Below are 24,754 nucleotides of genomic sequence, written 5' to 3'. Positions count from 1 at the left end.
TCTACAATTTTGTAAACAACAAACTAAAAGACTCAAGGTCCATCCACCCCTGAAAGGACCTAACGGCAAAGACTGCAATGATGACACCATCAAAACAAACCTCTTTAACACATTCTTTGGCTCAGTATTTGTAAACAGGAATGGATCAAGCCCAGTACTTCCTTGTCGAACCACAGACAACTACAATGATCTAATACATATCAATTTTACAGAAGACATTGCTGAAAAAGCACTGCGCAATCTAAAACCATCCCTATCTATTGGACCGGATGGAATATGTGCCTACTTCTTAAAAAATCTATCCACTGCCATAGCAGAACCTCTAAGCATAATCTTTTAAAAATCTTTCAGTACCAGCTCCTTGCCAAAACTATGGTCACAAGCCACGGTCATCCCCATCTTCCAAAAGGGAGATCCCAGCCTAGTTGAAAATTACAGACCAATCTCCTTATGCTGCGTCACCTGTAAAGTCATTGAATCAATTGTTAACCAATCCATTATCCTCCACTTAGAAACAAATAACCTACTCTCTAATAAACAATTTGGTTTCAGAAAAAAACTATCCTGTAATCTGCAACTTTTACACTGCAAAAACATATGGACTACATATTAAGAGCAACTGCATTCTCTTTGCTGACGATATGAAGCTATTCAACACCACAGACAATACTGCTACCCTCCAAAAAGACCTTGACTATATATCAGAATGGTCAATCAAATGGCAAGTTCAAATCTCAACAAATAAATGCTCTGTCTTACATATTGGCAAAAAAAATATCAGAAAATAAAAGCTAGAATACTAGAAAAGCTAGAAAAGCTAAAATACAAACCAGATAGTCAAGACCTTGTTGAGGATCCAAACTCTGTCAAGGACCTTGGAGTACCCATCTCTAATGATCTAAGTGCTAGAGTCCACTGTAACTACATAGCCAAAAAGGCATTAAGAGTTATTAATCTAATCCTACGTAGCTTCTTTTCTGGTAATATCACACTACTAACTAGAGCATACAAAACATTTGCTAGACCTATACCTGAATACAGCTCATCAGTCTGGAACCCATATCATGTATCTGATATTAACACAATTGAGAAAGTCCAGAAATATTTCACAAGAAGAGTTCTCCACTCCTCTACTCATTGCAGAATACCTTATGCCACCAGACTTGAAACTCTAGACCTAGAAAACCTAGAACTATGCCACCTTCGGTCTGATCTAAATATGGTATATAAAATCATACATTGCAATGTGCTACCTGCAAATGAATACTTCAGCTTCAATCATAACAATACAAGAGCACACAATAGATACAAACTCAAGGTTGATCACACTAAACTTGATTGCAGAAAATATGACTTGAACAACAGAGTGGTCAATGTTTGGAATACTCTACTTGACTCTGTGGTTTCTTCCCCAAACCCCAAAAACTCTAACCTTAGACTGTCTACTATTGACCTCACCACCTTCCTAAGAGGCCTGTAGGGGACTTGCATAAGCGCACCAATCGTGCCTACCGTTCCTGTCCTATTGTTTCTTTTTATTTTTCTTATAAGTATCCATCTCATGTATTCAAAACTATGTTTATTCTTATACCTGTATCTTGTAGGTGATTGACAAATCAAATCAAATCAAATCAAATAAATAAATAAATAAATAAAACTTTTGTATGTACTTTTGTTTTGTTTCTTGGTCCGTATTTTTATAAGTCCTCCCTATCTGGTTCTGTTGCTTTGTCTATTAATCTTACTTAGTATGCATGTCAACTCTTGAGTGTTGGTTTATTTCCATCAACTGAGCATCTCCATCAAATAGGTCATAATAAATGCAGCTGTGGTATAGCACTGGCTATAGATGATAGATTTGGTGATGTGTTCTGCATTGCAATATGTAGGATCCTGAGAGAGAAACAAAAGAAAAACCTTTTAAAAAGAAATCTTCTATTTTCCAATTGCCTCCATTTCAGACACTCATAAAACAGAACATGAACATGTATCACAATCAGAATGCTCCCATTTTTAGAATGAAGAGCAGGTTGGCTGTTTTAGGCATGATTCAGTACACCCATATGACATCTGTTCTCTATAAGCTATGCTGGTTGCCAATAGGCTTCCAGATGCAATTCAAAGTGCTGGTTATCACCAAAAAAGCCATTCTTGGCATATGGCCAATTATCCATGGGGCCTTATATCTCCCTTCATTTCTTATCATCCATTAAGATCACTCAAACATTGCTATCAATCAGGACTTGGGAAGTATGCCTTGTGTCTATTGTGGCACCTACTCTTTGGAATGATATTCTTCTACCCAGGTTACTCTTACTTTGATGTTTGGAAGACTTTAAAAACGCAGCTGCTCTTTTAGAGCTTGAGTTAGAGGTTTGTAGAGCCCCATATGACTTATTTGTTAGATGAGACTAGTGATCCAGAGGACTTCCCTGTTTTTTGTTTAAAGTTCTTTAACTTAATGTGTCTTACTTGACATTAAGATTCACCTCTAAGTTTCAGAAAGAAAATAAATATGCTTTCAGGAAAAGTACACATATTCTCTTCGCTTTCTTTCTTATCGATTTATAACCCACTGCTGCTTTCAACTGTCCTTACAACTGGCCCATTTTATCTCTTGCACTTTCTCTTCCTGAGCATCCTGTTAGAACTGTAAGGAGGTCAGACATAAGACAGACACATTTGAAATGGATGACGTAAAGCAAATGGCTCCACCATTGTTCAGTTCAATATACAGTACATGTAGTTTATGTAAGTGTAGTTGGGATAATGGGCAGAAAGAAGTAACTTCATCCAGCAGTTTATTAGACAAAGACCAGACACCCAAAGGGTGAAATTAAGATTAAATTTACAATTGTTGTAAACCACCTAGAGTCATTTAGGTGAGATAGGTGATATAGAAATGTAATAATAAATAATAAATACAAATAAAATATCTACCTCCTATGCCCTGGTGGTCATGAGATGCTGAAATGAATTAGATTTGGATCTCCAACAGGAGGATGGGATCATGTGCTTCTTCCCCATCCTTTACCAACAGCTGCCAGAACAGTGGCCTTTTCTCTTGCACTGTTCTACCTCTGCAACAATTACAAATACTGCTTGCCAAGGGATGCCTGTTTTTCCCATTGTTGGCGAAGAAAAATAACAAATCTATCCACAATGCCATTTTATACTTACTGTATGTCTGAATCAGTGGTGGGATTCAATTTTTTTTACTACTGGTTCAGTGGGCATGGCTTGGTGGGGTTGGCAGGGGAACGATACTGTAAAATCTCCAGTCAGAAGTGCTATTTGCCAGTTCTCCAAACTACTCAAAATTTCCAGTACAGGTTCTCCAGAACTGGTCAGAACCTGCTGAATACCACCTCTGGTCCAAATACATTTCTTTCAATAAATTGCAATTTCATTAAAATATTCTTCAAAGGACCCAGCATTTGCCACAGTCTGTTTGGACACTTGGCGATGAAATCTGCTTTCATAAAATTGCATCTATTGCTGTGGTATTTCTTGGGATTTTAAAATAAAACTACAAAGTTATCTTCAATTTCTTTGCAAGTGTTTGTTGCAAACCTATAAAAATGGTGCATAGCTTTTCTTTCAAGTTCCATGTAGCTCATGAGGTCATGCACTTATATGATGCTAAATGACTTAGCTTTCAGTATTTTAGTATACTCTGAAATAATTTCACAACCTGACTAAGGAAAACATTCTAATATATTACTTACATTTTTGTCATTGCTGAAACTTCTTGGTAGTATGCAGGGACACCTGCCCTTACCTTAACTGTAAAAATATCTTATCTCAAGGCTTGCCACCATTTCAACAATCTGTCAATGCTAGAATCAGAGCCAGTAATCTTGTCACAATGGGCTGTAACAGTTCACAATGATCTACTTCAAAATAATCACAGAAGTCCTTCAGTTGCTCGTTCTGCTAGCAGAATTGCTGTAATGGGCACATACCTAGAGAACTGCATCAGAATGAAACTTTCCTGCACATAACTATACAAGCCATAAGCTAGATAATTTGCAGAAACAAGCTTTGAGGAACATTTTAAAAGTTTTTTAAAAAATATACAGTATAATGTGCTTTTGTTTTCACAAATAGCATAGCAATGCCTGCTGTGTATGCTATCAGTTTATTCAGACCGAAAATGGAAGTTTCAGGCTTGCATTATAGTTGTTTTCAATTGCATCAGAGGACTCCTGTCTGTTACTGTAAAAATATAAAAGCATATGCTAACCTCTTTTCTCAAAATAAACTTATCTCAAAAGCACGGGAAATGTTTTATTGCACTATTATAAAAGACAGCCATTGCATGAGAAAAACAACAGCAGGCTATTAGTTGGTATAATCCAAATGTTTGGGGATGAATAAGCTGCTAGAATATTCTTAGATTTCTGAATGTGTGACACTGTATTTCATATACCTTTTGATTTGTAGGATGCAGGCAACAATATGCTGGACTTTAAGACAGACATCTCTGCCTTAAGATAAGACATTTCATCTTGCAAATAATAATGTAAAATTGGGCTTTGGTTATATTTGCTGCATATTAGCCAAAATAAGTCAAAGCGTTGTCCTTACCATTAGCAGGGAATCATGCATGTGACACTAAATTTGGCAAGAGAGAAAGAAGTAATATATATCAATATAGGTGGTATAACTCTTATTAAAGGCTAGATAGAAGAGTAAGAAATTGAAGTATATTGTAATAGTAATGATATATTATAATTGATTATTTTTGAATAAGTTATACCATGAATATAATTTAGTAAGAATTGAGATTTGCTTTTAAAGATAGCTTGGAAATAAAACTAAAATTTTAATGATACCCTGTTTCTCCAACAATACGGCCTCCCCCAATAGGAAGTCCCAGCATGTTTTATAGGCATGAAATGAAATTAAGCCCCTCCCCCCAAATTAAGGCCTATATTAAAACATGTGAAATGGGGGGGAAATGGCAGGGGGGCTTGCTGTTAGGAAGTATTTTTGTTGCACACCCGGATATGGTGCTGCCTGCGTTGACCCTGATACAAAGTGCCCCACCAATGCTAAGGTCAACATCCAAGCCGTCGCTGCCCGCCCTAAGATGCAAGGGGGGAGGAATTAAGTCACCCCCGAAAAGACGGCCTAGCCATTTTTTCGGGGCTCAAAAAAAAATAAGACCTGGCCTTATTATATGAGAAACACGGTAGTATAATAATGAGATAATATGATATGGAATGTTGATTAGAATATAATACAAATGTAAAGATAAGAGGAAAGGATTATAGATATTGTGCACATGATATATATACCAAACCGACATACTGTACAACTGAAAGATGGTTTTATTTGTTATTTTCTATGTTATAAAATAAAAAACTTTTTTTAAAAAAAGGTGGTATAACTCTGTTGAATTGATGAATAAATTCAAACAAGCACAAGTATATGCTAAGTCACCAAATAATCCCAGTGTAATTTCTTCACACTTCTTTTTTATCTTTATAATATTCTGTTTCTTCACTTTTCAGGTTTCTGTATTATTATAACAAAGTTCCTCTTGTTTTATTATCAAGTTCCAATTAAAAAGAACCAAGCACTTTTCAAAGAATCACTGAAATTTTTCCAGAGAGCACCAGAAGTGGTGCAGAAGCTCTCTTTCCAGTTCTGGTGCTTTCCACTTCTGGTGCTCTCTGTTACATCCAAGTTCCACCCTTTCTTTTCACTTTCTTTCTTTCTTTCTTTCTTTCTTTCTTTCTTTCTTTCTTTCTTTCTTTCTTTCTTTCTTTCTTTCTTTCTTTCTTTCTTTCTTTCTTTCTTTCTTTCTTTCTTTCTTTCTTTCTTTCCCTTTTTAGGCTTTTAAATTCCAATAATTCAATAATTTCAATTATTAGCTATTATTTCTTTTTAACATGTTCAATTTCAGCATTTAGTTATGCCTGTTTAGTGCCAAAAATAATATATTTATCCAATTTAATTTCCAAGTCTTTTACAGTCAGATTTTTTTCTTCTAACTTCCTCTTTCAATTTAGTTCTTTTCAAAGTTCTAAGCCACTTTCACCTGTTTCCAATTTTCTTCTCTCTCTCTGGTCACCACTTTTACAGTCTTTCCTAACAATTTCTTTATTTCTTAACTCCGGGTTACCTTAATGTCCATATATTGCGCCTGGTTCACACTTCGCTCACAACTTCTCCACTCCAGCACAGTCTTATTTTCTTGCACTGCCTCCTGTCTTCATGGTGGCCATTTTGACCACTGCTGCAGCTCGTCTTCAGAGGGGTTTTTCCTTGTTGAGGAGGGGAGATGTGGCTCCCCTCAACCTCCAATGGATCCCTTTCTTTTTTTTGTTGTAAATTTTATTTGAGTTTTCACAAAGAGAAAAAAAATACAAATAAAACATCTTTTTTGAAAGCAGCATAATCCCGGGTTACATTTCTTCGTACAGACACAAATTCAGGTTCATGCTCATTTTTATATTCTATTCCATATCTTATTACTATTTTACATTTTCTACATAGCTTCTCCCCTCTTTTAATTTTCTCAATTTTATTTTAATTATCTCATCTCAATTCAAATCATTGTTATTATATTTTTTGTCTGTCCTGTTTCAATTATCTATTATCTTTTCTCATTAAACAAAATTTCTCCTGTAGTTACTGATTGGAGTATGACACCTTTATATCTTTTCCCTAAAGTTGTAACATTCAATATAATACATAACTTCCATTCGGATTCTGCTTGGTACATTCTTAAAATACACACTGTATTCTTAAAAAAAGAAAAAAAATATAAATATATATAATTAAAACAACATTCCATTCCAATTCAATTCTATCATTAATATTAATATTCATTAAAGTCTTAACATCTTTAACATTACTTTTCAATTAAATATCATACTTCTATGGGAACAATTGTAAGCTTTCCATAGTTAATTCCCACCCCCTTCACTTATATTTTATAAAACATTAACTAATTAAAATGTTCCCGTTCCTTCCTAATTCAATTTTCTCATTTATTTTATTTCACTTATTTTATTCACAAACATTTCACTAAATTACACTAACTATTTTATCCCTCATTTTAATCATACGTTGTTTCCAATTTTCTAAAGTTATTTCTATTACTAATATAACAATACAATCTTATGTACCTTTACAGAATCCCTTTTTCAGTTAGATTTTCACCCATTATCTCTAAATAGGTCCTGTTTCTCTATATCTTGCTCCGGTCCTTTGTAACTTCTTTTCCTTTCCTTCTTCCCTCTCTTCTTCTCTCTTCCCTTTTTACCCCCTTGTCTCTCTACCTCTATTTCTCTCTTCTGTATTCCCCTTTTCTGTTGCTTTCCAGTATTGTACTTATTTTTCAAATTCTTTTTATTTTCTTTGGTTTTTTTTTAAAGTCTTAAATTCTCCATTCTCTTTCCCCCCTTTCCTTTTTCTTCCCCACATAGAATTACTTGTTCATTAAAGATGGCTTCTTCTTTGTCCCAGTATTCTTGTTTTGCAGTCTTTTCTTGTTGTTTCTCATAGTTCCAAATCTCAATTTCTAAGAATTGAAAAACGAAGCCAAAAGAACCCTTCCCTTATTGTGCATCTTCTTTGTACTTTTTAAGTTCCATTTTCAATTCATCCAGGAGTGGTGCCATTGTATAAATTTTTAAACAACCACCCGATTGATTTTAGTCATTCAAATATAATAACCAAAAATCCAAAGATCACCAAATAGTCCAAATACACGCAAACTGTTTCTTTTTTGCTCTTTTTTTCCACTTTCTCTTCCTCCGGTTACTATTTAGTTGCAAAGTTTCAGTTAAAATGTATCTTTTAGAAGTCTTGTTGAAGTTTTACTTTAAATTCTTTTTAATTTCAGGCAGTCTCCTCCCTCTTCCAGATCCTGCCCTTTTTCTTTTTCTCTCCCTTCCTGCTTATGAAAAAGAAAGTTTTTAATGTCTAGAAATCTTTATTATCCCTTTGGCATTTTGTTTTATTTTCAGCTTAATTGCCTATTGATGTCAAAGCGGATTTTTCCAATTTCTTATTTAAGTCTCTTAGTTGTCAGTATAGGGAAGGAGAGAGAAGAAAAAAAAAGCCAAACCTTTCCCTTTTTTATTTTCCTTCGCTGCTTCTGACTCTTCTTTGGGAGCGATGTTATTTTTTGTAAGTTTAAATTCCAGGGTACCTTGGTTGTTGCTTTTACAATTTAACCCGGTCAGCCAAAACTTTCACTTCTTATCTTCCTCCTGCACATTCTTTTCCGGTCGAGTTCTTCTTTGTGGTGGCCATTTCTGACCACCGCTGCAACCGCCTTCAGGAAAGGGAGTAATGGCCAGCTGAGGAGGAGAGATGCAGCTCTCCTTGACCCTGATGGTGGTCTCCCCCCCTCTTCACCACCTCTACGGGGTGGCTTAGCCCCAAAACCAGCCGGCTCGGGGCGCTCCAGTGGCGAGCCCAGACAGAAACTGCGCACGATCGCGGATTTCTGTCTGTCGCCGAAGCCCTTCAAACCGGAAGCTGGATCCCCCTTTCTTCACTATCCCTCCAAGGTGGTTCCAGTCCCAATTGGGACCCTCCAACAAAGGGAGCACAGAGAGAAACTGCACACAATCGCGGATTTCTCTGTGACATGACAGGAAGACAACTGGAAGATCGGCTGAGTCAACCTTGAGCCACTCAGAATCAAACTCCTGGAGTGAGCAGTGAATTAACCTACAATACTGCATTTTAACCTCTGCACCTCTATGACTCTTAAGATACAGGTGTGACTGGACCATTCAGTCAAGAACAAATGAGAATGGTGACAACTTAGTGAATATCTGCTTAGAAAATGTTCTATGTTTTATATTAGAAATATTTCAAATATGATTGTGAGCTCAGCTACCTACTCTTCAAGGCTACAATCAATTCTTTATTGAGAAAGGTAGCTGTTCTACTCCCTTAAGGAGGCAGTTCTTCCTATTCTCAAGAAGGTATTGCTGAATCCCAACATACTGGAAATTTTCCATCCAGCATTGAGCTTCCTTTTTTTAGAGAAGGTCTTGGAAAATGTGGTTGTGCAACAACTTCAGTGGGCCTGGGTAAAAAAAGATTATCTGGACCCTTTCATTTTGGATTTGGGCCTTTATATGGAGCAGATTGGTCATATTTTTAGATGATCTCTGGCAGGAACTGGGTGGGATAATGTATCTGTTCTTCATCTTCTTGACTACTCAGTTGCCTTTGATACTGGCAATTGGCCTTGCAGGTGAGACCAATTAGGAGACATAACCAGATGAACTAATTCTATTTGATTGTAAAGGTATGTTGATAGAATCTTGCAAATCTGAGCATGCTTTTCTCCTCCCATTTCCTTTATAGCAGGGGTCCCCAACCACCGGGCGCTGGCTTGCTGGGCGCCGCCATCTTTTTGATGAAAAAGTGCTTCCGGTGAGGTCACGGGAAGCACTTTTCATCAAAATGGAGCGCTCAGCTGATGCGGTCACGGCCATCAATGCAGCGACGATGCGACAGGCGCGGCGCCCACCTGATGCCGGTACCGGGCCGCGGCATAAAAAAAGGTTGGGGATCACTGCTTTATAGCATGGGTGTCAAACTCGATCGCTTCATCTGATGTTATGTGATTGCAATGTTTTTTGCCTTTGCGGAGTCAGGGTGGGCATGGCCTGTGCGTGATGCATCTAGACCGCGGGCCACCAGTATGACAACCCTGCTTTATAGCCTGAGAACCCAGGAAGGGTCCCTTCTAATGGCAAAGTAATGTTGCCTTTGCCATTACTCAACTGTGGGCTGTGCTCTGGCCATTCCCTAGACAATATTCTCCTTTCCCAAGATTATTTTCACATAACATCGACCATGATATTCTTCTGGATCAGCGCCATGGGCTGAAAGTAGATGGCAGAGCATTGGTTCTCTTTCTTTCTGTGGGGTCAATATCATTTATTGGGAGTGAGAAGACCCTCCTTCAACCCTTATTCAATGGTGGGATTCAAATAATTTAACAACCTGTTCTCTGCCCTAGTGATTTCTTCCAACAATCAGTTTACCAAACTGCTCAGAAACTTAACAACTGGTTCTCCCAAAGTGGTGCGAACTGGCTGAATACCACCACTGCCCTTATTACATGGGGCTCCTCAGAGTTTGGTACTTTCTCCACTACTATATAACTTTTACATGAAACTATTGTGTGAGATCATCTCCCATCTTTAGATGACATATCATCAGTATGCTGATGATACTCAGTTACATAACTCCGTCTCTGATGAACTAAGTGCAGGGGTGGAATTCTACTGGTTCTGTTCACTTCTGTAGAACTGGTTGCTCTGAAAAGCAGCAAACAGAGAGCATACATAGAACCGGTTCTATGTCTGCTGCTGTTTTGACCCACTCGCCCGCCCGGGCTCTTACTTGACCTTTATTTTCTGCTTTTTCAACCGCAGCTGCTTTGCGCGACACAGCTGCATTTGAAAAAGCAGGAAAAAAGGGCTTTTCCAATCGCTGCGCACTTGCACGCAGCACTGCTCAGCTGTCCGGGCAGCTCAGCAGGTCATAAATTGCACTTGCGTGACTCGTGCATGCATACGCGACACAGAGCGACAGAACCGGTAGTTATACTGGTCTGATACCATACCTGACTAAGTGACACAGCTGCGCGACACAGCTGCATTTGAAAAAGCAGGTTGTTAAGTTAACGCAGTTGCTGTTGCTGTTGTTGCTGTTGTTGTTGCTGTTGTTGTTGTTAGTTAAGTTAAGTTGGTGCATAAGCGCACCAACGTGCCTACCGTCCCTGTCCTATTGTTTCTCTTATTCTTTTATTTTTCTTATATGTACCCATTTCATGTATTCACAACTATGTATACACTTATACTTATTATCTTGTAAACAATTGGCAAATCAAATAAATAAATAAAAATAAATAAAAACATCTTGTCATGATGCCCAGACTGTAGAGGGTTGGATGGGGAACAACAGGCTTCAGGTGAATCCTGAAAAGACTGTCACAGGAGGCCTTTTGATTCTAAGGGTCTTTTGGTTCTGGAGCTTTACTATCTTTCATACTGGATGGAGTGGCACTGCCCCAGAAAGAGATGGAAATCCTTCTCGATGAGAAGGTGACAGTTGTGGTTAGGAGGATCTTTGCATAGCTTCATATTGTGAGCCAGTTGTGCCCCCTTCTTGGACTTTGACACTCTATTCACAGTCACTCAGGCCCTTGTAACCTCCAGAAAACATTATTTTCTTATCTATCTATCTATCTATCTATCTATCTATCTATCTATCTATCTATCTATCTATCTATCTATTTATCAGATTTAGAAACTGCCCATCTATCTCACAAAGTTATATATGGGGCTGCCCTGGAAGAGCATCTGGAAGCTTCAGCTGATGTAGAATATGACTACACAGACATTTATGTATGGCCTAGGAGGGTGTTCCATCTCTGTTCATCTTCTGGAAGTCCCTTACAATGTGGCTTTTTGGGGAGGAATTCCAGGTAGAGCTTTGGGAATTCAAGAGAGAACCAGAAAGATGGCTGTATGAGATTAAGGGATGTTTGTTCTTTCACTTTTTTTGTTTACTTTATATGTTTATATTATATGCTTTATTTATTTATTTATTTTACTGTTTTTAGATTGTTATGTATGGAGTCTTTAACTGTTGTTTTGTTATATGCTGTCCAGAGTCATGTGGTTGTGAGATGGGTGGCTATGTAAATATGCTAAAAAATTGTAAGTTACATATCAATATACTTATACATGTACAATGCAAAGGCATGAATATAAATCTAATAATGTGATTGTTAAGAGAATTTCTGTCATCCAAATTGGATAATTTGAAACAAGGATAAATTGAAGGAACGTTACAACAGTATTTGATATGGAAATGACAGAGAGCCAGTTTGGTGTAGTAGGTAAGGCACCAGATTAGAAACTGGGAGATTTATCTATACTTGTTTCTTGAATTTTACATAATGTTGGTTAATTAAAAGTGAATAGTCTGATAGACTATACTTATCTGATAGACTATACTTATTTTCTCCTACAGAGCTTTTGCTTTTATATTACCACATGGCAATGTTTTAACAAGGTCAGAATCACTGAACATTTTATACCACATTTATACCATAGTGTATACTTCTAGAGGACTTTCTGTCACGCTGTGAGGATGTTTCACAGCATGGCAGAAAAGTTCAGCAGTTCTCTTCTTATTTTGAGGCATTGCAGAGGACTGGAAAAATAATAATAAAAGTGATGTACCTGGACTTCAAATGTTCAGTTTGTGTTGCTCAGACAAATTGTCATTAAAATAGAGTCCTTTCCCTTGGAGCTCATATCAAGAGGCTTCAGACTTCATGACGATTGCTTCAAATATGTGTTTTTTTCAAGAATTTTGAATTAAATAAAGTTTTTTTTTTAATTTCAGCTTTGCATTAAACTAGCTAACCAGTGTCATTATTAGCAAAAATTGCCTTTGGGTCTCCCGGCAAAAACCTTCAGTGCACTTTACATTCAATCTAATATGCAGTACACTTTTCTCTGACACACATAGCTTTTCCTGTTTCCTTCTCTGTCCAGCCTTTCATTTTTCCTTATACTTTTCTCTCTTATGCAACGTTTTGTTTTCTTCTTTTTCCTTCCTCACTCCCCCCTGGCATGTGGAGCTTTTTTCTTTCCTTTCCTTTAAAAAAAAACTAGCTTATCATTAGCTATTCTGGTACAATAAATCATTTCTTCTTCCATCCCAGTGGCATAGTAGGAAATAAATTATGTAAATGGGTTGAGCATTTTATCAGCCCATCAGCAAATACATCACTGGAAACTGAACAGAGTAAACAGAGTTGTGATGTTGGTGGAAAAGCCAGAAAAAGAAGGGCTGATGTGATGATTCAATAAAGGAGAAAAATATTCTAGAAATAAAACTGCCCCAATAAATCCCTATGTCAATTGCTTAGATGGATGCTGACTGTTCCTCTTTCTCCTCCTTAGTCATGTGACCTATAATGAAGTGTATGTAGTTCAATTTTTTTCTCCATGCACATAAAGATGCAATGTGACAAATGAGTTGGATCCAGGCAGAAATGCAGCCTATACGAATGTAATCACATAGAACCTTCACTCATTAATAAACACCTCCACCCCAATTAGACTTTCACAGAAACATGCATACAGACCCATAGGTATCAAATATATGCCTGGGGCTTATACCCTGATTAGTGCCTGGAGGAAAAAGAAGAGAGACAGCAGACAGATGCAACACAGAAGAAAACACAGATTGGTCCAAAGGCTGTCACTGTTAAAGCATATCAAAAACCACTTTAGAACAGGGGTATCACACTCTGTTTCATTGAGGGCCACATCAGGGTTGGGTTTGACTTTGGGGGGGCAGAGTGGGCATGGCTGGAGTGGACGTGGCCAGCTTGATGTCATTCCTGTCAGGGCGCCTGTGGTGGCCTGAGTGCTCTGCCAGCAAAATCGGGCTCCTGAGCTCCATTTTCAGCTGTGACAGCCTCCTGCAACCCTCTGCCAGAAAAAACGGAGCTCGGGAGGGCATCTGTGGCCCTCCTGAGCTCCATTTTTGCTGGCAGAGGCACCATGGGCTGGTCCTTTGCTGTTTCTTGGGTGGTGCTGCCGGCCAGATCTAAGCACCCTGCAGGCTGGGCCCCAGGCATTGAGTTTGACACCTCTGATTTACAAGCTTTGCAGGGTAGGCTTTCCTTGGATGTTTGCCTTATGACTCAATCATTTGTTTCATCTCACTCATTTCCTTCTTACTCTGACTGTTCTACTTTATTACCATGTGGACTCCTTGGAATTTAAGATTACTATGCCAAAATAGCAAAAGCCCAGATGATCTCAAAGTGGGAACAAAATAGGGTTTTCTGCAGAGCAGAAGAAAAATTGGACAAAGCATTAATCTACCAGAGAGATGGGTGAATAGAAAGCAAATTCCAGAGTGCCCAACATAATTTAGGGTATCTGACTGTTGCAATGGGCAAAGTATAGGAAGGGAGGAAGCTAGTCAGTGGCCCCCACTTTTCTGGGGTGCGATGCAGCTACATATTCAGAACGATATTGCTGAGACTTCTCAAGTGCAAATCCTCCGATCACAGACTACTTCAGTCAAGAGTGTATTTCCCATTAATGAGTCATTCAAGCTAGTTTTAAGTTCCACTGATTCACCAGGTTAGCCTGTAGCCAGGATTCTTCCCTTTGCCAGCTACTTTCTAAATTGAATTGCTCCATTAGATAAAGCATCCTATTTCTTGCCTCCAGATTCTAGAAGGACTCCTAGATCAAAACTGGCATTTCCTCACACTTATATCCCAATTCCTTGAAGTATGTCTGCTTGTAGTTTGGTGTTGTTTGTATGTCATGTTTTCGCCAGCATTGCCTAATGATTTCCAACTATCAGATCTGGACTGCAAAATTCAGGACAAGTACTAGATGGAAACAAAGAAAATGATTTTCACTGTAATCTAGAAGTCACCTGGATTTTTGCAGCCCAGTTTTGGTATTTTTATTATAACCTATTTTTCCCAACAGTTTCATTCTATCCAAAACTCTATTCTGAAGTTTCCTTTCTTGTTTTGCTTCAGTTTTCAATTTTTCTACACCCTCCTCTCAATTTTTCTTAAAACTTTTATCCCCAAAGGAGCCCTTCTCCCCATTTTTGGTTATTCCAGAAAAATGAAAGCAACCAGAAGCCAAAATTTGTCCATCTAGCCTCCATTCAAAGATGCTCTCTATTCTGTTTCTGTTGTGTACGGTTATCACTTTTTTGGTCTTCATTCAGTTTTTATTTTAGTTTTTATGACCTATTTTAATTAGACTGCTAATCTCCCCAACTAATCATTAAAATCTACTGTAGTTTTGTTACTGCCTAAAGAAATTTCTTCAGTATTTCAATATTGTGTATGAAAGTTGTACGTATGTTGATGAAACTCTTAACTGGAAGAGATTGTTGTATGTGTAATAACTGGGTTTAATACACCAATCTATCCTTGCAACAATAGTTTAAAGATCCCTTAGTGGAAAAATATTAGGAGGCCTTTAAAGCTTGCTAATGTTTCTAAACATATGTGATATTAAAGAAAAAAGAAAGGGTCAGAGGCTTTTGTCTGGAAAATGGTCTCTAGAGAAAGATCTAATGCTGATAAGGGTAGGGAAAAGAATAAGAGACTGATCAACAGCAAGACTTAGTAATATTGCTGATAAATGCGTTGTTGAGAGTACTGAAAGGCCAGGTTAGGAAGAAATTGCCATTGAGAAAATAGCAATAGCAACAGCACTTAGACTTATATACTGCTTCACAGTGCTTTACAGTCCTCTCTAAGTGCTTTACAGAGTCAGCATACTGCCCCCAACAATCTGGGTCCTCATTTTACTGACCTTGGAAGGATGGAAGGCTGAGTCAACCTTGAGCTGCCCAGAATCGAACTGCTGGCAGTCACTTGGCAGTCGGCAGAGTTAGCCGACAATACTGCATAATACTGTGGTTAGCCACTGCATCTCTACAGTTCACACTGAAAAACTATTAATGTGTTTGATGGAATTGAAAAGGTTTTGATTACAAGTCAGTCAACCAATCAACCAATCAGATGCTTCTCCCCCACTATTATTGCTAAACAGGGTTGGCTTGGCTATTCTATGAGTTTGCTTGTAGAAGGAAGCAATTATCAGAAAGGTTTTTGTGCTGTTTTGGCTTCTTATGACATGAACAAAGGTATTGTTGTTTCATGAAGCTGCTGCTCAAGGGTATCCAGGTTGCTTTCTGCCAACATCTAATACAATATTTGTGTGCTGCTAGCTTTATCTTCCCTTCTGTCATCTTCCCATGGAAGTACTTGCCTTTTTTGCTTGGTTCTTCTAGCACAGCCTCAGCCACAGTGGCTTTTTAAGTATGCACAGTTGGTAGCTGTTGAAAAGTGGCAATTTATCATTTATATCAGAAGAATATGCTCATCCAGATTAGATTGTGCATTTAAATTGACAAGTACTGACTGTTGAATTAATATTCCTTTTTTTGTAAGTGGAGGATGTATTTGATTGGAATTTGTTCTGCAAAGTGAAACCTTTTTTCTTTGTGCTCTTTCATTTGACCTTGTAATATTTGAAGGCTAATTTTAATATATCACTTACACAGGCAATGATGTTTTCTTTCCAAGTTAAGAAAAGTTCTTAAATATGATTTTAGGAAAGACCGAAAAGATTTTCCCCCATTAAAAATATTTCATTTTAAATTTGCATAATAGCCCCGAGTCTGTGCATATTCTATAGTTATCCATCTTTAAAGCATATATTTTTATCAATTGTAAAAAGTTGTTAGATTATTTTTTATTCTGAGTTGATGTTGTTTTCCTTGGATGGTGTCCATTGCTATAAGGATACTGTCAATGACAAATATTACTAAGCTATTTTTTTCTTCACATTTGTATTCATATTTCTTGGGCTGCTGCTGAGTTTAGCCTAATGTTGTCTGATAATATGGTAACTGCAAAATCATTTGTATATGTTAATAGGCATAATTAACTGACATATTTCCTAAACTTCACATGTTGGAAATATTTTATTTATTTATTTATTTGTCAATTATTAGATAACAGGTATAAGTATAAATATGTTATGAATACATAAAATGGATACGAATAAAAAAAGAAACAATAAGACAGGTTGGTGCATTTATGCACGCCCCCTACAGACCTCTTAGGAAAGGAGTGATGTCAGTAGTAGACAGTCTAACTCTAAGGTTAAAGTTTTTGGGGTTTGGGGAAGAAAACACAGAGTCAGTTAGAGTATTCCAAACATTGACCACTCTGTTGCTGAAGTCCTATTTCCTGCAATAAAGTTTGGTGTGATTAACCTTCAGTTTGTATCTACCGTGTTTCTCATAAAATAAGGCCGGGTCTTATATTTTTTTGAGCCCCGAAAAAATGGCTAGGCTGTCTTTTCAGGGGTGATTTAATTTCCCCCCCTTGCATCCTCATCTAGAGCGCCCCGTGGGCAGCCTCGCCACAGCGCTCCTAACGGGTGATCATGGCGAAGTGCAGGGAGCTCCCTACTCCCACCAAACACCTTTGCTGCAGACCCAAGACCTTTGGCACCTGCCGCTGTTGCTTTCCCTTCTTCCCATTCCACCGCCATGTTTGGAGCTGCCGTTTCCGTGTTTGGAGTGCCGCTGCCATTTGGAGCACCACCGTCATGTTTGGAGCTGCCACTTCCGCGTTTGGAGCTGCTGCCATGTTTGGAGTGGTGGCAGTGCTCCAAATGGCAGTGGTGCTCCAAACAGCGGCAGTGCTCCAAACGCGGAAGTGCCAGCTCCAAACGCAGTGGCAGCTCCAAATGCGGACATGGCAACTCCAAACAGCAGCAGTGCTCCAAACAGCAGTGGGGTTCCAAACACGGAAGCGGCAGCTCCAAACACAGCGGCAGCTCCAAATGCGGAAGCGGCAGCTCCAAACAGCAGCAGTGCTCCAAACAGCAGCAGTGCTCCAAACGTGGAAGCGGCAGCTCCAAACGCAGTGGCAGCTCCAAATGCAGAAGCAGCAGCTCCAAACGGCAGTGGTGTTCCAAATGTGGAAGTGGCAGCTCCAAACGCGGCGGCGGCATGGGCAGAAGGGAAAGCAACAGTGGCGGGTGCCAAAGGTCTTGGGTCTGCAGCAAAGGTGCTTGGCAGGAGTAGGGAGCTCTCTGCGCTCTGCCATGATCGCCCATTAAGAGCAGCTGGTGGTGAGGAATTGCTGCCCGCGGGGCACTCCTAACGGCAAGTCCCCGCCCTTCCCCCCATTTTGCATGTTTTAAAATAGGCCTAAATTTGGGGTGAGGGGCTTAATTTCATTTTATGCCTAGAAAACATGCTGGGTCTTCCTATTGGGGGAGGTCGTATTGTTGGAGAAACACGGTATTGTATGCTCTTGTATTGTTATGATTGAAGCTGAAGTATTCATTGACAGGTAGGGCATTGCAATAGATAATTTTATGTACTATACTTAGATCGGACCGAAGGCGACATAGTTCTAGGTTTTCTAGGTCTAAAATTTCAAGTCTGGTGGCATAAGGTATTCTGCAATGAGTAGAGGAGTGGAGAACTCTTCTCGTGAAATATTTCTGAACTTTCTCAACTGTATTAATATCAGATATGTAATGCGGGTTCCAGACTGATGAGCTGTATTCAAGTATTGGTCTAGCAAATGTTTTGTATGCTCTAGTTAGTAGTGTGATATTACCGGAGAAAAAGCTATGCAGGATTAGGTTAACAACTCTTAATGCCTTTTTAGCTATGTAGTTACAGTGGGCTCTAGCACTTAGATCATTAGAGATGAGTACTCCAAGGTCCTTGACAAAGTTTGGATCCTCAACAAGGTCTTGATTATTTAGCTTGTATTTCATTTTCTGATTTTTTTTGCCAATATGTAAGACAAAGCATTTATTTGTTGAGATTTGAAGTTGCCATTTGATTGACCATTCTGATACATAGTCAAGGTCTTTTTGGAGGGTAGCAATATTGTCGATGGTGTTGAATAGCTTTACATCATCAGCAAAAAGAATGCAGTTGCTCTTAATAAGATCACAGAGGTCATTTATGTAGAGTATAAAGAGAGTTGGTCCTAGAACGCTGCCTTGGGGGACACCACTGTTGACAGGTACATGATTTGATAGGGTATTATCAAATATACCCTATTTTGACAGGAATGCACCTATCCAGTTATGCAGGTGTCCACAGATAGCATAACATTTTAGTTTTAGGAGTAGTTTGTCATGTACCACTGGATCAATGAATAGTTATAGAAGTTATATAGTTGTAGAGATTTTTACTATGATATGAATGGTGATATAAACTATAATTAATAGCTATAACTGCCAATAAAAAACATCATTTTACATTTATATTAACAAATTCAGGGCAATTTATGATTATCCCAGTTCAGACTGCAATAAGGTTCAGTAGTATGACAGCATTCCCACTGTACAGGTTGGGTCAACCTTGAGATTATTTGGAAAAAAAATCTGGGATGTGGTAATTGTGGGTAGACATCAAAAGCCTACTGAAATCTGAAATTTCCTTAAACAGATACTTTGTGAATAGTGGTCAGGATGTAGAAAATAAATGGAGCACATTTATTGTATTTTGTATTGGGACTATCTACCATTTGTCCATCCATTCATCTCCAGTGTTCATTAGGTCTTGGTTCAAAATATAAATTGAAAAATGAATTTTGGAAGGTTGGGCACTTTCTCTAAATTAGCAAGAGACCAAATTACATTATGTGTTTTCGTACAGCATCAACAAAATTATAAGGTTATATTTTCAAAAACACATAAAGATTTTTGCTTACGTTCATAAAAATTGAGCTGCTTTAGAGCTGAGGATTGGAGAATATATTGTTATTAACATGATTGTCATACTTTTGTTGAATTTTGACTCAGCAACAAAGCCATTAGATTCACTAAACCATGGTTATATTTGAGCTCATGCATATTAGTCATGTAGATAACATAGCAAGTTTCAAATCTGAAATTAAAACCACTTAACAATCTTTCTGTTATATCTTTTGTGTGTGTAATTTCCATAGAAATAACTGTAATTATTATACTTAAAGTTTTAAAGTTTAAAATTTCTCTCACTTCAATAATGAATGTTATCTTCTTTGGTCTTCTATGACTATTTATGATTAGTATGTATGATGGTAGCCCCTGCTTATGCTTTTTTGCAGACTTCCCCATCATATGCTGGTACTGAAAAGTTTTGGAACATACGATTTTGAAGAAAATGTAAGAACTGTTATGTATTCTTCTTGATAATAAAATATGCAGCTTAACAACGATATTCCAATATTACTCAAGCTATATAATTTTAAATCGGACATAGCAATAAATAGTACATGTAGATTTTTGTTAAGCTTTTACTCATACGGGTACAGAATGGCATGGGATGATTTAGGAATGTAGGGATGTAACATTAAATGTTTTTCTTTGCCATGTGAGTTTAGGAAAATAATAGTATTTTAGATATAGAGTTAATAGGTTATTAAAGAGATGATGACAATTAAATGATATATTAAACGTTAAACAATAGTCTTATTGTTTGTGGTAACAAACATCACATTTGGACATAAACCTCCAGACAAAAAAGATTCAAGGAGAGCTGGACTTGCATATTTTTATTTATTTATGTGTGACTTATCTGAACAGCTTTTTTTTTTTTTAAAAAAAAGTACTTTATTAAAAAAATAACCAGAAAAATACTCTGAAACTTATCATCAACAAATAGAACAGAATGACTAAAAGTTCTTTTTTTCCCTATAAAATATTAATGTAAATACTGATGGTCGTGAGTACCTTTACAAATCATGGTATAGTTTGTCCTTTCAGTTTTTCATTGTAAATAATTTGGCTGTGTTCCATGCACAGACCATGTCTTGATAAATTCCGAATATTGTGTGGAACAATCTTTGCCAGTGTACATAGCCAAAAAACATGTGACAGAGCATTAGCATAGAAGGACAATAGCAGAAATTAACAGGGGCAGTGGAGCTTTACTTATTAAAAAAAAACCCACTTGCTATAACCTTCATTCAACAATCATCCTATTAGACCACCTCCTTCAATCCTATAGCTAACAAAATACTAACTAAAACCTACATATTCAAAAATTCCTACTCTCAGCCTGTCACATAACCTACTGAAGACTCTGGAGAACAGAGTGGGAAATAACTGGTTGGCAAACCCAAAGAATGATTGATGGAAATCTTCCAAAAATATCATAGCAGAGAAGATCTTGGCTGCAAATTCAAAAAATATGGGGAATCTGTACCCAATAGGGTTTAGATGGGTTCAACTCTTTTAGCCATTCTCTGTTTCTGCTGTCCTGGTTCCTCATGCCAAACTACCACACAACATCTTTTGTCTCTTCTAAGTTTGAGGGGCTACTCTCTGAAGGTTTCAAGCTAATCATCTTTTCATCAGGGTTTCTCTTCTGTTGAAGCAGAATGGTAAATCCCATCCCAGAACATTGTTTGATGTGAGAGTCCATCTCTGTGTGATATATAGGCTACAATCTTCTTCTGGGCATCTTCCTCCAGCACTTTGACTGACTGTAGCCTGCATTGGACTGCAGTTACCGATCAAAACACAATTTATTCACAAGTCTTCTTGAACATTTGAAAACATTGTTCAATTGTCTTGCAACCAGCTAGCTGGACAGATAAAATATTTATTGTGCCCATCAATAAAGCATTGGTCAGTATCTAAAGAAAAGAGAACAATAATAATTAAATCTAAGTGTCTTGTATCAGAGGACCAACCCTATATTCGTTTGTCAAATAAATAATTTTTAAGAGTATAATCACACGTCACTGTATGTAACATACATGCCAATTATCCAACTGTGATATTAGGGAATTGCTCAGGAAGTTGGGTGTCTATATAAGTACTAACAGTTCAACTAAATGTGACAGTTCAACTAAATGCGGATCTCATTAATTGCTGGGCTCCAATTTTTGTGGTGTGGAACAATCTTTGCCAATGTTCTTGGAATTCACAGCTACCGTATTTGCCGGCGTATAAGACGACTGGGCGTATAAGACGAGCCCCCAACATTTCCACTCAAAATATAGAGTTTGTTATATACTGGCCGTATAAGACGACCCCCCCACTTGGAGGCATGTTTTTCAGGGCAAAAAAGTCATCTCATACGCTGGCAAATACGGTAAGTTGTAACACTTGGGGTATTCTGGATATAATTCTTGATTGACACCCCCGCCCCTTCCCCCAAACTTACAAAGCCACCAAAATGCTTTAGAGAGGCAGCTTCGCCTTTCTCAGGCTGGCACTCAATTCCTCTCCCTTTCTTTGTGACAGCCCCTGCGTGCGTGCCATCGGGACTCAAGGGTGGGGGATGGACAGCTGCCAACTCTCTCTCTCTCTCTCTCTCTCTCTCTGTGTGTGTGTGTGTGGTGTGGAGGGTAATTCCGGCTATCTCTGGCCTCCGCTCGGTTTTAAAGTCGCTTGGCCGGTTCCCAAGTCGCAAGCGCGCACTGGCTGGGAGGCGCGGCGCCGGGTGGCAGCTCGGTGCCGGGAGGCGGATCTTTCTCTCTTAAGCGGGGAGGAGGAGGGGACAAGAGGAGGGACGGGACGGGACAGGGGGTGGGAGGAGGTCCCTCTCCTTCCACCGCCCACCGGACCCTTTTCTTCCCAAGGGGACCCTGGAAAGCAGCTCGGGAGCCGGGTGGCCCTGCCCAGCAGGGTCCCATCAGGAACTTCCGAGGACACCCCCGCCCAAGCACAGCCCTCCCGGTCTTTCAAAGAGGAAGGGAGAAGCGGGAGGAGCAAATTGCCGCCCCCGCCCCACTGCCCAGAAGGAGGGTGCCACAGTCCGCCCCACCACCTTCTCCCCACCACTCCCGGGCCATTACATGGCTCGGGGCTGGCTGGTAAGCGGCCCCACCAGAGACCCTCCTGCTCCACCCCCACCCCACCTCCAGATTGGCCTCCGCAGCGCCCGGCGTTGGGGGTGGGGGGAGGAGGGTGGGGGTGGGTGGGGGTGGGGGGTGGGGGAGGAGGAGGAAGAGAGACTCCGGCTGGGCTTGAAGGGGCTTCGCAAGTTGCGGAGCTCCGCCCTGTCACTCTTGCATCGAGTGACAACGTATTTACCGGCGTATAAGACGACCCCCTTACTTGGAGGCATGTTTTTCAGGGCAAAAAAGTCATCTTATACACCGGCAAATACGGTACTTAAATTCTTCCTTTATCTTCATAATTTATAAACATCCATCATCAAAGTATATCGGACACGTGTACATTTTGCAGTTAACAATACATTTGGTCTGCTTACTGAGCTAGAGAGATTGCTCAAACAGCACTTTAACCATAAATTATAAAAAACCTCAGGACAAAGCAACTTTAAAGGAAATTCAAATGCTTTATCCAAAAGAAAGCAGAGCTAGAAAGGTTTAAATACTCTATGTTTTCTTTTTTTAATAGACTGGCATTCTTCCTGCAGTAAGTGTAACTGATAGCTTTTAAAGGTATTAACCAGAACTTTTAAAATATTTAATAGAACAGAATGCAATGCCAATTAATTAATGACATGTGGATATATAATTCTGTAAAAGTAACTGAAAGATATTGTTGACAAGAACTTCCTTATACTTTGTGGTGATTTTACCCTTAGCTGTTTTTCCTGAATAGCAACAACTCTTTAAAGTATGAGGCAGGTGTCTTCTTAAGTACCAGTTTTGATAAAATCTAGACCTTTTTTCATCAAAATATTGGCCTTTGCCATACAGATGTGGCTCTTTTTCTACAAAGATGGGAGAAAGTGTTGTCTTATGAACATACAAGAATGACTCCATTATAAAATAATGCTTATTTCATTTACATTTAAAGTTTCATTCAATTCAGTTAATTAAAATGTAATTTTGTAATGAATTCAATTTAGTAAAAAAGTATTTGAGAATTGACTAATAGAATTTGTGCTTGTTGTCATTTGAAGGAAAAAATAGGCTGCCATCTTGTACACATGTATCTAGCAATAAGCTTTATTTAATAGAAAATCCAAGTAAACATAAGTTGATCAATGCTGTGAAATAATTTATTCTTGAACAAAATGATTATTTGACCATCTATCAAGTCTTAGTTGTCAGTATCCCTTTTATTAGTTCCATGTCAGAATCAGCTGAACAAATATAACTATAGGCCAGTAGATACAGTTTGAAACATTTTCATAAATTTCCACAATTTTAAAAGTATACCTGTTAGGGTGAGAGAGGCAAGATTCTGACTATTGGAGTAGGTAAATGAAGAAGGCTAAATCTGAGCCTATTCCATAAGGAATAAAACTTGTTGATGAGAATTAACTAGGATAAGGACAGGGGTGGGATTCTACCAGTTCTGTCTGGCTCTGTAGAACCGGTAGCTCTGAAGAGCAGCAGACATAGACCCAGTTCTATGTCTGCTGCTGTTTTGGCCCACCCGCTCGCCTGGGCTCTTACCTGACCTTTATTTCCTGCTTTTTCAACCGCAGCTGTGCCTCAGAAAAAAGTGCTTTTTCAAACACTACTTCCCTGCACGCAGCACTGCTCAGCTGTCCAGGCAGCAAGCTGACGAAGATTTACATGTGCACGCAGCGTGCAGGGAAGCACATTGTAAATCACCGAACCGGTAGTTAACCCTGTCGGATCCCACCCCTGGATAAGGATATCTCCCCACAAAATAATTTTATTCAATAATTCATTTGGCAAATTCTCACGTAGGCCTTTATTGATATACAACCAAGTTCCAGCCTTAAGTTTTCATTTTAAATGCAGTGATGGACATCTGCTATTATTGTTTTTGATAAGTTTATTATTTCAAATTCACCAAATTGGTCAACATATTTAGTTGCAGATAAAACATGTTAGTACTCTTCCTATCTTGCTTCTTTGAAGTCCAACTTTCACTTCCATTGAGTATCACAGGGAATATCATGGCTTGCACAATATTGATATTTGCATTTTTTCCAAAACCAAGTGCTAGATCTGCAATATTTTTTCACTACTTGTTTCTTTACTGTTGATAGTTAACCCTAAAAAGCAGAAGCTACAGTATCTACAATTTCAATATCTTCTTTATCAATTCTAAGAATGGTGGTTGTGCCTATTGTCATTAGTTTGGTCTTCATTATATTTAATTTTATTTCCATTTTTCACAATGCTCCTTGATTTTTATTTTCATACCTTGCAGATGCTTTGCACTTTAGTTATTAGAGAAGGGTCATCAGTATAGAAGAAGTT

At 38.5% G+C, this 24,754-nt stretch overlaps 1 protein-coding gene across 7 annotated transcripts in view; it reads left to right on the top strand.

The window, feature by feature from the left end:
* Positions 1-24,754, top strand: part of ATP2B2 (ATPase plasma membrane Ca2+ transporting 2) — a 401,784-nt gene that overhangs the window by 33,398 nt on the left and 343,632 nt on the right. For all 7 annotated transcript variants that reach the window (XM_087954872.1, XM_087954870.1, XM_087954869.1 and 4 more), the window contains exon 2: positions 19,697-19,754. The gene's annotated coding sequence lies outside the window, so the exon portion shown is untranslated. The remainder of the gene's footprint in view (positions 1-19,696; positions 19,755-24,754) is intronic.

The sequence above is a fragment of the Notechis scutatus genome, chromosome 2 (genome assembly GCF_049901735.1).
Source record: "Notechis scutatus isolate UNSWTSFEM ecotype Mainland chromosome 2, rNotScu1.2, whole genome shotgun sequence".
Taxonomy (NCBI): domain Eukaryota; kingdom Metazoa; phylum Chordata; class Lepidosauria; order Squamata; family Elapidae; genus Notechis; species Notechis scutatus.
Note: the sequence above shows the minus strand (reverse complement) of the source record. Positions and strands in the feature narration are given on the sequence as shown.